The sequence below is a fragment of the Mirounga angustirostris genome, unplaced genomic scaffold, assembly GCF_029215605.1.
Source record: "Mirounga angustirostris isolate CCGP_5_RB_7025 unplaced genomic scaffold, mMirAng1.0.hap1 SCAF_6, whole genome shotgun sequence".
Lineage (NCBI taxonomy): Eukaryota > Metazoa > Chordata > Mammalia > Carnivora > Phocidae > Mirounga > Mirounga angustirostris.
In genome coordinates this window covers 51,937,144-51,951,671 of record NW_026991714.1, presented here as the reverse complement: position 1 = coordinate 51,951,671, position 14,528 = coordinate 51,937,144, and the positions used below count along the sequence as shown (strand labels likewise).

Here is a 14,528-nt window from a genome sequence, read left to right as displayed (position 1 = left end):
CCCCTGCTTGTGCTCCCTCTCTTGCTATGTCTCTCTCTGTCAAATAAATAAATAAAATCTTAAAAAAAAAAAAATGTAGAGTTTTGGAAATACTAAGTTTGACAAGTAAGAAATCCAAGTAGAGACAGTGCCACTAGTTGTTTAATGTAAATGAAGAGACTCTAAAAATTTTTTTTTTTTTTTAAGATTTTATTTATTTGCGAGAGAGAGAATGAGAAACAGAGAGCATGAGAGGGAGGAGGGTCAGAGGGAGAAGCAGACTCCCCGCCGAGCAGGGAGCCCAATGTGGGACTCGATCCCGGGACTCCAGGATCATGACCTGAGCCGAAGGCAGTCGCCCAACCAACCGAGCCACCCAGGCGCCCCTCTAAAATGTTTTTATGCAGTTGAACTCATATTCGAATAAGCTAGTGTGGAATTTTAATGAAAATTTTCCTTTTACAGGCAATTCATTTTATAGTACATTTCATTGGGAGGTAAACTTGTTAAGTAGTAGAATTTCATTGTAACAAATACACCATTTAAATTCACATACTTAGGATGCAAGAGCTGGGTGTATTTGCAGATGAAGTATAATAATCTGGGAAAGACACTGTGGCAGTGATTGGCTAATTGTTCACCAAACCTGTTTTCCTTTGTTCCTGCTGATACAGTTTGGTCTACATTTCCCAACTTCCTCTGCAGTTAGATGTAGCTATGTGACTGTGTCTGGGCAAAAGAAGGAGAGTAAAAGTGATGTACATTTCTTCCTTTAGCTGTTTAAAGAGAAATCTCCCATATAGCCTCCATGCTCTCTTTCAACCCCTGGTGCCAACTGAATATTGCATCCAAAGGGACCATGGAAACTACATGTTGAAGAAGATAAAATCTCCAACAGTCAGAGATCCTAAATGATAACAGAGTTCAGAAAGCCCCAACCCTACCTTCCTGCTACCTGAACTTTGCATGATTAAAAAATGAACTCTGTTGTTTTAAATCACCAGGATTCTATGATTTAACTATTTCAGCAGCTCACATCACATTAAAAGAAGATATTAATTTTCTTTCAAGGTGATACCAAGAACCTAATTTCATTCCCATTCACATCTTTTCTCATTTTTCTTCCATGTATATTTGCTGCCATAAGTGACCAGGCAATTTGAATAGATGAGGATGTTTGGAGGTTTATAAAGGAGTGAGGGGATTGAAGATGCGTGAGGTAAGAGAGAGGACTTGAAGGATATAATTGTTTCCTATTCTCCGTATAAGATAACCATCACTCCCCCTGTGTCTGGCCCAGGCATTCATTTCAAAGATTCACACTCCTGCAAGCTGTTTCTTTCCACCTGCTAATGGCATACCCATTGCAAAGCATAATTTGTGAAAACTTTGATCACCATTCCCTTCCTTACCGAGTTTAACATTCACATATAATCAAACTTACACCCTGGGATGCAAACTAACCATAACATTAAAAGTGAATAGAACAGGGCGCCTGGGTGGCTCCATTGGTTAAGCGACTGCCTTCGGCTCAGGTCATGATCCTGGAGTCCCTGGATCGAGTCCCGCATCGGGCTTCCTGCTCGGCAGGGAGTCTGCTTCGTCCTCTGACCCTATCCCCTCTCAGGTGTTCTCTCTCTCTCATTCTCTCTCAAATAAATAAATAAAATCTTTAAAAAAAAAAAAAGTGAATAGAACACCACTGGATATCTTTTCTTTTTTATGGATCTGATAATAGGTGACCGAGGATCTCTCATGGTAAACAGTTTTGGGAAAGATGCAAAATGTGTCAGAAGAAGGGCCTATCTCTGATAGGGCATGTTGAGATTGTAGCATACCCCTTAGAATCTTTGGCCAATAGATTAGCCAATTAGAGATACTCTTACATTGTTTTCTTATTACTTCTCAGTCTGTTTGCCTTGCTAGACCTTCATGATTCCTTCCCTTGAGAGCAAGTAGAAGGTAAATTCACTTCCCTATGCTGAATATCCATTATAATTCCTGATACATTGGAATTGTAAGTGCTTAGAACTTCTTGGTTGAAAACCAAATGATTGTCGGGGCGCCTGGGTGGCTCAGTCGTTAAGCGTCTGCCTTCGGCTCAGGTCATGATCCCAGGGTCCTGGGATCGAGCCCCGCATTGGGCTCCCTGCTCTGCGGGAAGCCTGCTTCTCCCTCTCCCTCCCCCCCGCTGCTTGTGTTCCCTCTCTCACTGTGTCTCTCTCTGTCAAATAAATAAATAAAATCTTAAAAAAAAGAAAACCAAATGATCGCTGAAAGTAGTATGGTATGTGTCTGTCTGATATGAAAAGTGTTCCTTGTATTATGCATCTTCTGCATTATTTCTTTTTACCCACATCAGTAATGTGCCTTTAAGATATAGATCATTATCTGGCAATTGAAAATATTTTTATGAAAAACCTTATTATGATAATGTTTGTTGTAAGGAATTTATCTAAATTTATATCCCCTTTGTTTGATGAATATCTTCAGTTGTGTACTCTAAACAAAACTATTAGATTATTCTTTTGATTGTTAGAGTTTATAATTTTGCAAGAATTAGGCAAATAGCAGACACACACAGGGACAGATTGGACAGACTCCCTCCCTCCCCCACAGGAGCTTTAAAGGAATACATTCTGGCCCTGTGGACGACTGGCTCCTCTTCAATCCAGTGGCATATGGCTAGGCTTGAGCAAACAGATGTCTGTACCTAATCAGGCATTTATTGTCTCAGTTCAGGTGCTAGGCCAGGCTGATGTTTACAGCTGTGCTGTGGTTGAAATTTTAAAGCCATAGCAGTTTATTCTCTGAATCCAGTGCATCTCTAAACTGTGGCATTGTTGGCTTCTGGAATTATTTTCTTTTCCAATCTATAAGATGATGGTAAAACTTTATTCTCACAGGGATTGTGATAAGCAAAGTGAAATTCAGTTCTAAATTGTCATAAGTGAAATTTAAAAAGCTTTTTGTCTATGTGGTCTTAGGTGGCAGAAGTAAAATTATAAGTAAGCCCCAATTTCTTCTAGGTACATTATTGCCTAGCTTTAGTAAATGGATGGTTCCTTTATAGAAGTGGGTATATCAATCACTTTGACCCCTTGGGAGGCTAGCACTAGGTGCTATTTGATATAACTCTTCCCAAGGAATTTCTAGCTGGCTGGACTAAATTTGCCTTTGGTGGTATAGCATATGGACTTTTGTCTTGGTAGTGATTACATTTAAATATACAGGAAAAGCATGTAATACAATAAAACAAGCATATCTACCTTGGAAGTCAAAGAGAACCTGGGGCAGAATGCATGATGTTTGATACTCAGAACTGAGGAAAACTTAACCACTGTACTAGTCAGGCCAAATCTAGGAATATCTGTATACCCAGAGGCCTTTTTTTTCCCCCTAAGGGATCCTACCTGTAACACCTTACTGAGGATATAACCCAAGGCACAACTCTAGGTGGCCATGTTCTGTATGACCTTGCCATCTGCATTTGCCCTAAAGCAGTCAGGCTTTGGGGAGTCTGACCCTTTAAATGGCCCAGCACAAGTACTTTATATATCCAACTCATAATGGTGACATAGTGGATGGATCAGATCCTCTCTTTTAAGGAAATTTTAAATTTGAGGTAGAGAATTATTTGATAGGAACAGAAGTCCAATACTTAGCCAGAAAAAAGGGCAGACAAAGATGACATGAGTCACTAGAAGCCGTGAGTAAGCAAGAGTGATATATAAGTAAGAGCCAAGTCATGAGATTTTCAAAAAGTGTGTGCGTGGGGCTGCAGAGATTTTACTTCATATCTGCAGGGGAAGAGGATGATCAACAAATTACTGCTGCCAAAGGCCTAAGGAACTATAACCAGATTTTTACACATCTGTCTAATCCTGGACAACTTGAAATTGCAACTTGAAATTCTCAGCCTGTGTTCCTATACTTCGCGTGAGGCCTGGTTAAGCTGCTTTCCATGAATTACCATGAGGCCTAGCCACATGGCATACCTTGTTCCTTGTTTTCACGTGAAGCCTATGATAATGCCCCCTAGATACTCTTCTCACACACACACAACCACAAACAGTTACGGGAGATAACTTGAGTCTCTATTCTTTGCAGCCAAAGGATCCTAATTTATACAACTGCCCTGTGAGTTCAACTCTTATTATTTTGGCTGTGGCAACCGAGGCAAGGACTGATGAACAGTAGCAGTTTTATGTGCATGTCAAGAGTGTACAGACTTTGAACAGGAAAGGCAACTTACCTCTAATTGTTTAAGAAAGCTAACGTGATACAGGGAGGACCCAGAGAATGATGGATAATGCTGATGACATGACATGACATTTGAGGAGACTACATGGAAATGTTTATTGAGCAAAAAAGAAGTATAGGAACAATATTTTTTTTTTCTTTCTGCTAAAGTATGAGTTCCTGAGGCATCCATCTTGGTATGTCTCACCAATGCCCAGGAGGGGGCTTTGTACACAGTAGGTAGAACGCCAAATTGATAATGTGGCCCAGCCATTGGTTTGTCTTGTTTAGCATCAGCTTTGAATTAGCTGGTAAAAATATGCTTTTAGGCAGACTGAACTGTAAACTGAAGAGAGAGACATGAGTCAGAAACAAGAGTAGGATTTCCAGAAGCTTCTGGGGGAGGTAGATATAGACAGTGCAAAAATAGCCTAGGAACTACATGAGCAAATTTCAGAGAGCCAGATAAGAAACTGCCTTCCTCACTCAGGGTACTAAGGACCAGAACATACCGTTATCAGGAACACCTATAGCACATAGGAGAGCATGGCCTTTGGCCAGAGAGCAGGGAATAGGTAGTGAAGGAGAACTGGCAAAAAACAAATTCTAGATTCTAGAATCTAGAACATATCTGATGGCATTATCTCCCTTCTGTCTCACAAATCTTCCAACTGCACTAGGAGAACAAAAAGGAGAAACATGAGCCCCATCTTTAAAGAAACTAGGAGACACGCAACCCCAAACCACAGTATGCAATGAGGAACAGACAAATGCAGTTGAAGAAGGATATCTACAGCTACAGATCTCAGACAAACCAGTAATGCCCAGTGTAGACTAATGGGAGTGGGTGCGTGGGGTGGCAGCAAGAGCTTCCTTGGCCCTGAATAGGCAGAAAGAGGAAGCGGGGTAATGGGCTGAATGGAGAATCACACAGACAAGATTGAAAACATGGGCAAAAGCTTACCGGGAAAACACAATAAAGTAGGATTGCATCTTTAATATCAGACATGATTGAATTTGGAGGAAAAAGCTTGAAATAAGGCAAAGAAGGATGATTCATAATAGCAGTATACCACTACCATTTATAAAGCAAAAACTGCAGAAAATATGAAGAGAAATAGTTACATGATAGTAGTAAGAAAACATTAATTCACTTCTCTCAGTTCAAGTGATCAGGTAGACAAGAAATAAGAAAAAGAAAACCGAAATAAAAATCATGAATAAAGGTACTCCTGGGTGGCTCAGTTGGTTAAGTGTCTGCCTTTGGCTCAGGTCATGATCTCAGGGTCCTGGGATCGAGTCCCACGTTGGGCTCCCTGCTCGATAGGGAGTGGGCTTCTCCTTCTGCCCTTCCCCCTGCTGTGCTTGTGCTCTCTCTCTTTATCTCTCTCTCAAAAATAAATAAAATCTTTAAAAAATAATAATTAATAAAGCAACTATTTGTCACTTTGTATTCTGAAAGCTAATAGGCCTTATTAAATGCTGAATAAAACATTCACAAAAGTAGATCCTAAAGGGAATTCAATGAATTTCAGAAGGTGAAAGGAATACATATAGCACTCTCTAATTTTGTTGCAATAAAACTAAAAATTAAGAAAAGAATTTTTTAATTGGGATGCCTGGGTGGCTCAGTCCTCAAGCGTCTGCCTTTGGCTCAGGTCATGATCCCAGGGTCCTGGGATTGAGCCCCGTCGGGCTCCCTGCTCAGCGGGAGGCCTGTGTTTCCCTCTCCCACTACCCCTGCTTGTGTTCCCTCTTCCGCTGTGTCTCTCTGTGTCAAATAAATAAAAAATAAAATCTTTAAAAAAAAAAGGAATTTTTTAATTTATCATTTGAACATTTAAAATTTTTTGCTTAAACAACTCTTGGATCACAGAGGAAACCAAAGGTTATGGAAAATCTAGGGAAAACACAATAAAACCACTTGATATTGGAACCTATGGGACAGAACTAAAGCAGAATTCAGAAGCACCTCTCTTACTGAAGAAAGAAAGAAAATAACCAAATTAAATATCTAACTCAAAAAGTTAGAAAAATGATCAACAAAACAAACCTTAAACAGCAGAAGGTAGGAATAAAGATAAAAATTAATGAACTAGAAAAAGGAAAATTGATCAGATTAATAAATAAAAGAGCTGGTTCTTTAAAAAATAGATAATTCTTTAGCTAACCTAGTAAAAAGTGGGTAGGGAAGAGAGCATAGATGAGATATAATCATGGGGAAATGGCAGAAACAAAAGAATAAGAGAATCATAAAATATTTTGCTCAGTCCCGTGCAAATTAATTTGAGAACCTGGAAGAAAGGATGATTTTTCAAGGAAAATAGAAATGATCAATACTAACCACAGATAATTAGAAAATCTAAACTATCACAGAATAACCACTACCACCCCCGCCCCCTCCTCCGCTTACCCCTCCCCCATCAACCCCTTCAGAAAAGCCTGAGACCCAGGTGATTTAACAAGGGACTTCTATCAGTTTTTCAGGAACAGATAATATCAATCTTCCCAAATATATGTGCTTTACTAGATACGGATATCTCTGAAAAGAGACACAAACTAGTAAACAGTTGTTGTTCCTAGGGAATGGAGCTGGGGCTAAGGGACAGTATTAGAAGCAAGTCTTACTTTTTACTCTGTATCTTTCAGGTCATTCTATTTTATACCGTACGCATATCTTGCTTATCCAAGTGTAAGGAATTTAGAATATCTTTGTTTCACATTTGGGCAAGTTCACAAAACCATTTGGCTTTTGTTGTTTTGTTTTGTTTACTTTCTTTTTTCTTTCTTTCTTTCTTTTTTTTTTTTTTTGATAAGCAAAAATGTTTAAATGGTCTGCTTACAGATGTCCCACCCTAATCCTTGGAACCTGTGAATATGATGAGATCTGACTTCTGTGAATAAATTACGTTCTGTATCACAGCTGACCTTAAAATAGGGAGATTATCCTGGATTATCTAAGTGAACCTGACCTAATCATATGAGCCTTAAAAGCGGAGAGCTTCTTTTGGCTGCCGTCAGAAGGGCGGTGGAGGAGCTAGGGGGTATGAGAAGGCATTCACCTGCAGTTGTGGCTTTGAAGATGGAGGGGATCACAGGGGAAGGAATGCAGTTGCTTCTGAGGCACTGAGGGCAGGCCGCAGGTGACAGCTGGGAAGGAAACAGGACTCATTCCTACAACTGCAAGAACTACCTTCTGCCAACCACCAGAAAGAGCTTGGAAGGGGATTCTTCCCCAGAGCCTTTGGATTAGAGCCCACCCAGCCTGCCAGGCATCTTGATTTCAGCCTGTGAGACCCTGAGCAGACGCCAGCAGGGCCTACCTGGACTCCTGACTGCAGAGGTGTGGGATAATAAATGGGTGTTGCTTTCAGCCATGAAGTTTATGGTAATTTGTTATATAGCAACAGAAAACCAACAGAGGAAAATTACATTTTAAAACCTCCACATAGGTGTGGCTGGTTGGCTCAGTTGACAGAGCATGCAACTCTTGACCATGAGGTCGTGAGTTCAAGCCCCACGTTGGGCATGGAGCCTACTTAAAAATAATAATAATAAAGAAATAAAACCTCCATACATGTGGGGCTCTATGGGGCCTCAGAGATGAGAACCATCTTCTCTCTAGTCTGGATGTGCTGGGATGGTACAAATCAGCCTCGGAGCCCATGGTACTAGTCGGGGCTGCATGTTTCTCATTATGTAAAATATTATTTGCTGTATTTTCATTACTTTCACCAATTGTGTAGAAGTCCAATTTTATTATCTTAATGAAGAGAATAAATTTTTATACCTGTCTTTTTTCCTGTTCAAATTGTAATATTGAAAATAATTTTTTTTTGGTATTTCTGTTTTAAACAATCTTTTCTGTTTTGAATGATGAAGTTGAGTTATTTTTTCCTTTGGATGCCTTAGCAAATTAACTCCTACCTTTCTAAAACTTTTTAGGTTTCTGTGACCTATTTTAAATGTGTCATCCGAACAGTTTTTGATCATGATAGCACACCTAAATGACTGTAATTCTTTGACTACTTTAGTTTTTCTAGAGTCTTACTTACTTGGGTTTTTCCAGTTTTGTTCCAATGCCAGTTTTATCCAAGACCAAATAAAGATAGTTTACCCTTAAAGTTGTCAGACACTAGAACTTGTCTTTCAATTAAGTATTTGAGTTTAGTGGTATGAGAATCAAATATTTAATTTTTATTTAATTGTTGGTACTTTTGTAAACTTTTACCTGGAAATGTTAACCCTGAGAACTGCAGAAAACAAGTATATCAGTTAGATCTTCAGAGGGCATAGGAAGATTCCAGAATGTGGAGAATTGCTTCTGTGGTTGCTATCACTTAAAATTCTGAATAGAAAAGCACAGAACAGTTGTAAGCAAGTCGGTGGTGTCCGAGGCCCAACTATATAGCATCATCAGGAGGTGCAGTATCACATGTGAATCTCTAATACTGAGTTCTGATGCATTTTCTTTTTGGTAAGTTATATTGTTCAGTTTTCTTTTCCAGGACAATTCCAGGGCCTTGTAAGCCTGTTGAGATCAGGAAATGCTTCTGCCTCATGTACAAAATACAACTGGACAATGTGTTATAAAAAGATTGATCTAAGATAGATGTGAAACCCACAAGGAAAAATTTTAACAACTGATACTGATGACTGCACAGGATGTGACTAGCAGACAGAACAAAGAGTTTCTATTTTGCTTTGATAATCAAATTTCTTTAAAGAATAAATTGGTCCTCTTTAGCAGAAATTTGTTCTTTTTCTTTATGAAATGAAGTTAATTTTTTTTTTTTTAGGAGAGGTTTCCAAAAGGACTAGAACTGTATTACTGCTAATTCTGTTTTGGATTGAGACATTTATGGCAGCAATAATGATATTAATACTCTGTGCCAAAATATATAAAATGGCTTTATCACTGGTGTCTGAATTATGGAAAGGTAATAACGTGTATAAGAATGCTGTTTGAAAGAAAAAAGGCATTTTTCTTAGAGTCCAGTAATATTTTTATCTAATCAAATACATCTTCTACTGAGCTTTATCTTCACACAAAAGTACAGATACTTCTGTATCTTTATAGATACTGATTTAAAAGAAATCTCTGGTGGGGGGCGCCTGGGTGGGTCAGTCGTTAGGCATCTGCCTTTGGCTCGGGTCATGATCCCAGGGTCCTGGGATCGAGCCCAGCATCGGGCTCCCTGCTCAGCGGGGAGCCTGCTTCTCCCTTCCCTCTCCCCCCACAGCTCTCTCGCTGTGTCTCTCTCTGTCAAATAAATAAATAAAAATCTTTAATTAAAAAAAAAAGAAATCTTTGGTGGGCTCAGATTTCAGAATCTCACTCATGAGTGCCACACTCCCAGGTCTCAACTCAAAGGCTGGCTTTGCTCTAGAGCCTAAACCCGGCTGTGGTAGATTATTTTCAAAGACAACTCTTGATGAACTTTGCTGAAGGGAGGAAGGTAAAGTCATGCTTGGCTTTTTCCGACATTTGGGGTTTCCCTCTGGCATTTTTACCTTGTGAATAATGCTTCTCATAGGCTAAATATAAAAAATTAATTTGCCATCTGGACCCTCCACCTAATAACAGACGTGTCAGAGGTGTGCTGATAATCAACAATGAGATGGTGGCCACAGAAGAGAAAGAAATTTGTAGGAATGAAACTTGGAGAGTGTTACGAATGTCACGTTGTGGGCTGCCCCTGGTAAATCCAGCAGCAGCATATCATAGTTTGCTCTCAGTAAATTGGATCTCTGCAGCTGTGGGGTAGTATTGCAAATAGGTGGTATCCATCCATAGATATAAAATCTGGGTTTGATTATGATAACAATATTGACTTCATGAGGTTTTCTTTTTCCTATTTTTTTTTCACTGACTTCATGAATGAAATACTTGGTAGGAAAGCAAGTAATACACTTCCTGACCTTATGGTACACATGTGTTGAGACTGAAGGATGTCATAGATGGGTGCCCTTATTCATAAAACATTAGGGGTAGAGCAAAGATCTTTCATCGTAAAAAGTGAGATTATTTCTTTAGAAACCATATAAATTACTGAAGGGAATTATGACCAAGGATATGTTTAGGGTAAGTAGATGCCAACTGCCCATCTCACTAGATAATTACTATTCTAAATATTTTTCCATTAGCTAGTTTCGGCTCAGGAAATAGATTAGACCCTTAATGGCCTAAGCAACCAGGAAATGAGTGATATATTTATAGATTCCACCAGTGAATTTGAAATAAAACTTCTTGCCTATTAAAAATTCTGACTGTAATACTCAATGTAAATGCATTTTTTTAATGCTTTTTAAAATGTTCCCTCCTCCTCTCCCATCCCAAAGCTTTTGAGGGTCTGATATTCTCAATAAAGGGAATAAATTATCTAAAAGCATATTTTGAGGAAAGCCTGATTTTATATTAAGTATGAGATATAAAATTACCATTGAGTCAAGGTCATATGTTTTAGGCGTAGAAACTAACCCATTTCTGGTCTTGTTTTGGGGGTCTGCAGCAAAGTCAAAATCAGAGTGGCCACCATGGACCACTCTGATGGCCCCATTCAGGCCTAGAACTTTTCCATTCTAAATGGTGCTGGAGGAAGTGTGTCCCTACCTTATTTAACCCTAATGGCTTAGCTGTGCTTTGTGGAAGACTGGAATGGCTGTGTCCTATACACAGACCAAGGGTAAGGTAGGCTTTGGCTACCATTAGGGTCCTTACTTAAGAGGGCTTTGCCACTGAGCAGCTCTATTTGGGGCCTTTGACATAAGCAGTTGAGTTAGAGAACCCCCGAAGGCCTGAACAGCCCATACATCACCTGTGATTTCATAGAATCTGAAGTAAGCATTTCATTCCCCTTCTATGGGCCTTGTTTTCTGCATCTGTTAAGCAAAGGCTCTTGAGAAAGAGGGACTATTAAAAGCAGTGAAAAGAAAGGCTCAATTCAAAGACATTTTAAAATGGACTGAGGTTATTATTTGTGTTTTTATGGGGAATGAGGAATGAATATATTTACTTTCATTATGTGTAGAAATTTCTTTTTTTTTTTAAGATTTTTTATTTATTTATTTGACAGAGAAAGACACAGAGAGAGAGGAAACACAAGCAGGGGAAGTGGGAGAGGGAGAAGCAGGCTTCCTGCAGAGCAGGGAGCCCAATGCGGGGCTCGATCCCAGGACCCTGGGATCATGACCTGAGCCGAAGGCAGACACTTAACGACTGAGCCACCCAGGCGCCCCATGTGTAGAAATTTCTTTCATTTTCTTCTACAGCCTACTGGTAAAGATCTGGGTTTCTTGAGTTTTTCAGTCTGATACTCCAGATGTTTAGCACTCTGCTCTATAAATAGGAGACACTTAGTAACTGTGTTCTCTTGACCTTCACTGAAGTTAGATACAGCGAAATTTTACCAACTACCTTTTTGTATTTGAACTGTTTCTAAGCCATTTTTAATGATGGATGGATGTTCATCAGCCCTTTTTATTTGTTTATACTAACAGAGCATTGTTTTCATTAAATGGCCGGTTTAAATGAGAAGATACTTTTTGCTCTTATTTTAAAATATTACAAAGTCCTATGCCTATTCAAATGCTTTCAGATAAAACTAACCAATTACACATTGGAACATCTGGACAACTTTAAAATACAATCTAAAACTTGTATAGAAGCAGCCAAAGGTCAACCACTATGTTTTACTGGATCTACCTTTTTTTTATTTCTGTTTTATTTATTATATTTTTAAAGTTGGACTTTTAGATTAAAAAACCCCAGGATAAACACATAAGGAAAACTTCCCAAACATAAAAGCTTAAAACATACTCAACACACCCTTGGTCCCCACCATTTAACAGGAAATCCAGTTAATCAAGTGCTATAAAGTGTCAGTCTAAGCAGCCAGGTAGTTCTGTCTACCACCGCCCGGGGAAGTTATATCTGGCCAGTCTGTTGCAGGTCTCCTCCAGCAACACTTGGCCCTTGACAGGAAGCACTGAGTGTGTTCAAAGCTGTAAAACTACATTAATTACTTCTCCAGTTCTTGTTCTGTGTGGATCCCAGGGACTGAAGTCTGCAGTATGTGAGGCTTTGGTTTGTCACACTAAAGCCACACCCCTCGAAAGGCTTTACTTCCCTCCCTCCTGGTTTTGTTTCTTCTTCCTTCTTAAGCTTTTTCCCTTTCATCTTCCCCTCATTTTTTAAAAATGAAATTTTTACTTTTTCATGGCCTAACCCTAGCCTCTGGTTTCCTCCTCTGTAAATCAGGAACTAGATAGTACTCTCTAAAGCCAATTCCAATACTCTATGTATCCATGGGGTAGTATATATTTATGAATAAATATAATTGTCATCTTTTTCGTGATAATTTCATCAACAAATTATGGGTTGGAAACATAAGTAAGGGGAAACTTTTCTTCTACCCTCTCAGGTTCTGTGTCTAGGGGCCTATGAATTAAACTGACAAAAGACAGATTAACAGGAAATAAGGCATATGTTTCTTTATTGATATTAATATTTTTTATATAAATAGCAACTTCACAGAAAAGAAATGAAAACCCAAAGAGGCAGCTAGATCTGGGAACTTATATACCGTTTTAACAAAGGGTGATAAATTGTAGAGAGGTGACTAGACAAAGGAGAAGGGGGTTTGGGCTTGGAGGAGGGTAAATTGTGAGAAGGTAACTAGGAAATGTAGGAGGGAAACTAATAGTAGAAAAGGGTTGTGGAGGGGGCCCCTTTACAGATGGGAATTTTCTTTACAAAAAGGAAATTTATACTCTGCTTTTAGGCAGATGGGGGGAGGGCAGAGAGTTCCCTCTGTGTCTGCAGCTTCTCAATTTCTTTCAGCTCAAAATAGTCCTTAGGCATATTTTGTGGCATATTTTGGGGTAGCATATTCTGGTCCCCTTCAGAAACCTAAGAATCTGACATCTTTTTAGAACCCTCCTATGTCTGAAAGTCGTGGATACTACTTTATAAAACTGATTGTTGAAGTTGAATAATATATATTCCAACATATAAGTAATTAATACTGATATATAAACAATGTCTGTAACAATGAGACACCACAAGGAATTTGTCAGTAACTGACTATGATTTTTCCAATTTTAAGAATATTTAATATCAAAACATCAAACTGTATACCTTAAATACATACAATTTTTTTTGTCAATTATACTTCAATAAAACTAAAAAAAAGAAGAATATGTAAATGTTCTGGAGGCAAAAACCTTATAGAGTCAAAGTGAAAGAAAGTTCTTCACAAATATTAATGAATGACTCATTTATTGGTAATTTTCTTCTTTTTAATGTAATTTTTAAAATTTAAATTCAATTAGCCAACTTATAGTAATCATTAGTTTTTGATAGAATGTTCAGTGATTCATTAGTTGTGAATAACACCCAGTGTTCATCACATCAGGGGCTCTCCTTAATGCCCATCACCCAGTTACCCCATCCACCTACCCACCTCCCTTTCCACAACCCTCAGAATGCAATTTCTTAACATAATTGCACTTGATATTGGTAATTTTCAATAGAGTTTGAGACGATATCAGTAGGGCCTGAAATCATAGAAATTATTTTTAAAAGTCTATGGTTGGAGGTCAATTTGGGATTTAAAAATAACCCCTTTCCATAATTTTAATTTATAGATACAGATCTATATTCATGGTTCTCAACTCAGGGTAGACCCCCCCCCCACTGCACCCCGGGGACATTTGGCAAAGTCCAAAAACTTTGGAGTTGCCACAACCTTGGGGAATGGCTACTACTAATATCTCATGTGTAGAGGCCAGTGATGGTGTAGACCATCTTAAAATTCATAGGACAGCGTTCTATAAGAAAAAATTATTCATCCCCAAATGTTAGCAGTGCCATGTTTAAGAAATTTATATGACTCAATGGAGAGTTTTACAGTTTGAAGAGTCTGCTCATGTTTAATTCTGGTAGCTGTTGAAAACAAAATAGAGGTCATTAAAATTCATGTCTTAGCCATGCATATCATTACAAACTGCTTGCTGACTTTTGGGAGGGCATTTTTCTTAGCCTTTTACTCTTATTTGGACAATTAGATTTTCGTGGTAGATTCTTGAGTTTGGTCTGAGGCAAACTATGGAAAACAAAAAGAGAAACCACTCAAAAGATCCTACTAACCTGGTATTAAGTGTCCCGTCTCGGCAGGTTTAAAGATGGAGTACTTATTTATTTAATAGATTATAATTCTTTATAACAGTATGCTTCAAGGTGGAGTTATGGATGTTAAACTGAAGTAGACTCTACCAATCATTTAGTCCAAAGCTGTTCTTTTAAA

General features: G+C 38.6%; 1 protein-coding gene and 1 long non-coding RNA gene across 12 annotated transcripts in view; both read left to right on the top strand.

Moving 5' to 3' along the window:
- The window catches only part of RABGAP1L (RAB GTPase activating protein 1 like), a 773,530-nt gene that overhangs the window by 645,294 nt on the left and 113,708 nt on the right, over positions 1-14,528 (top strand). The window lies entirely within an intron of this gene.
- LOC135364736 (uncharacterized) lies at positions 334-6,018 on the top strand. Its single transcript, XR_010412335.1, has 2 exons — positions 334-3,551; positions 3,667-6,018. It is a non-coding gene; the product is annotated as an uncharacterized LOC135364736 (long non-coding RNA).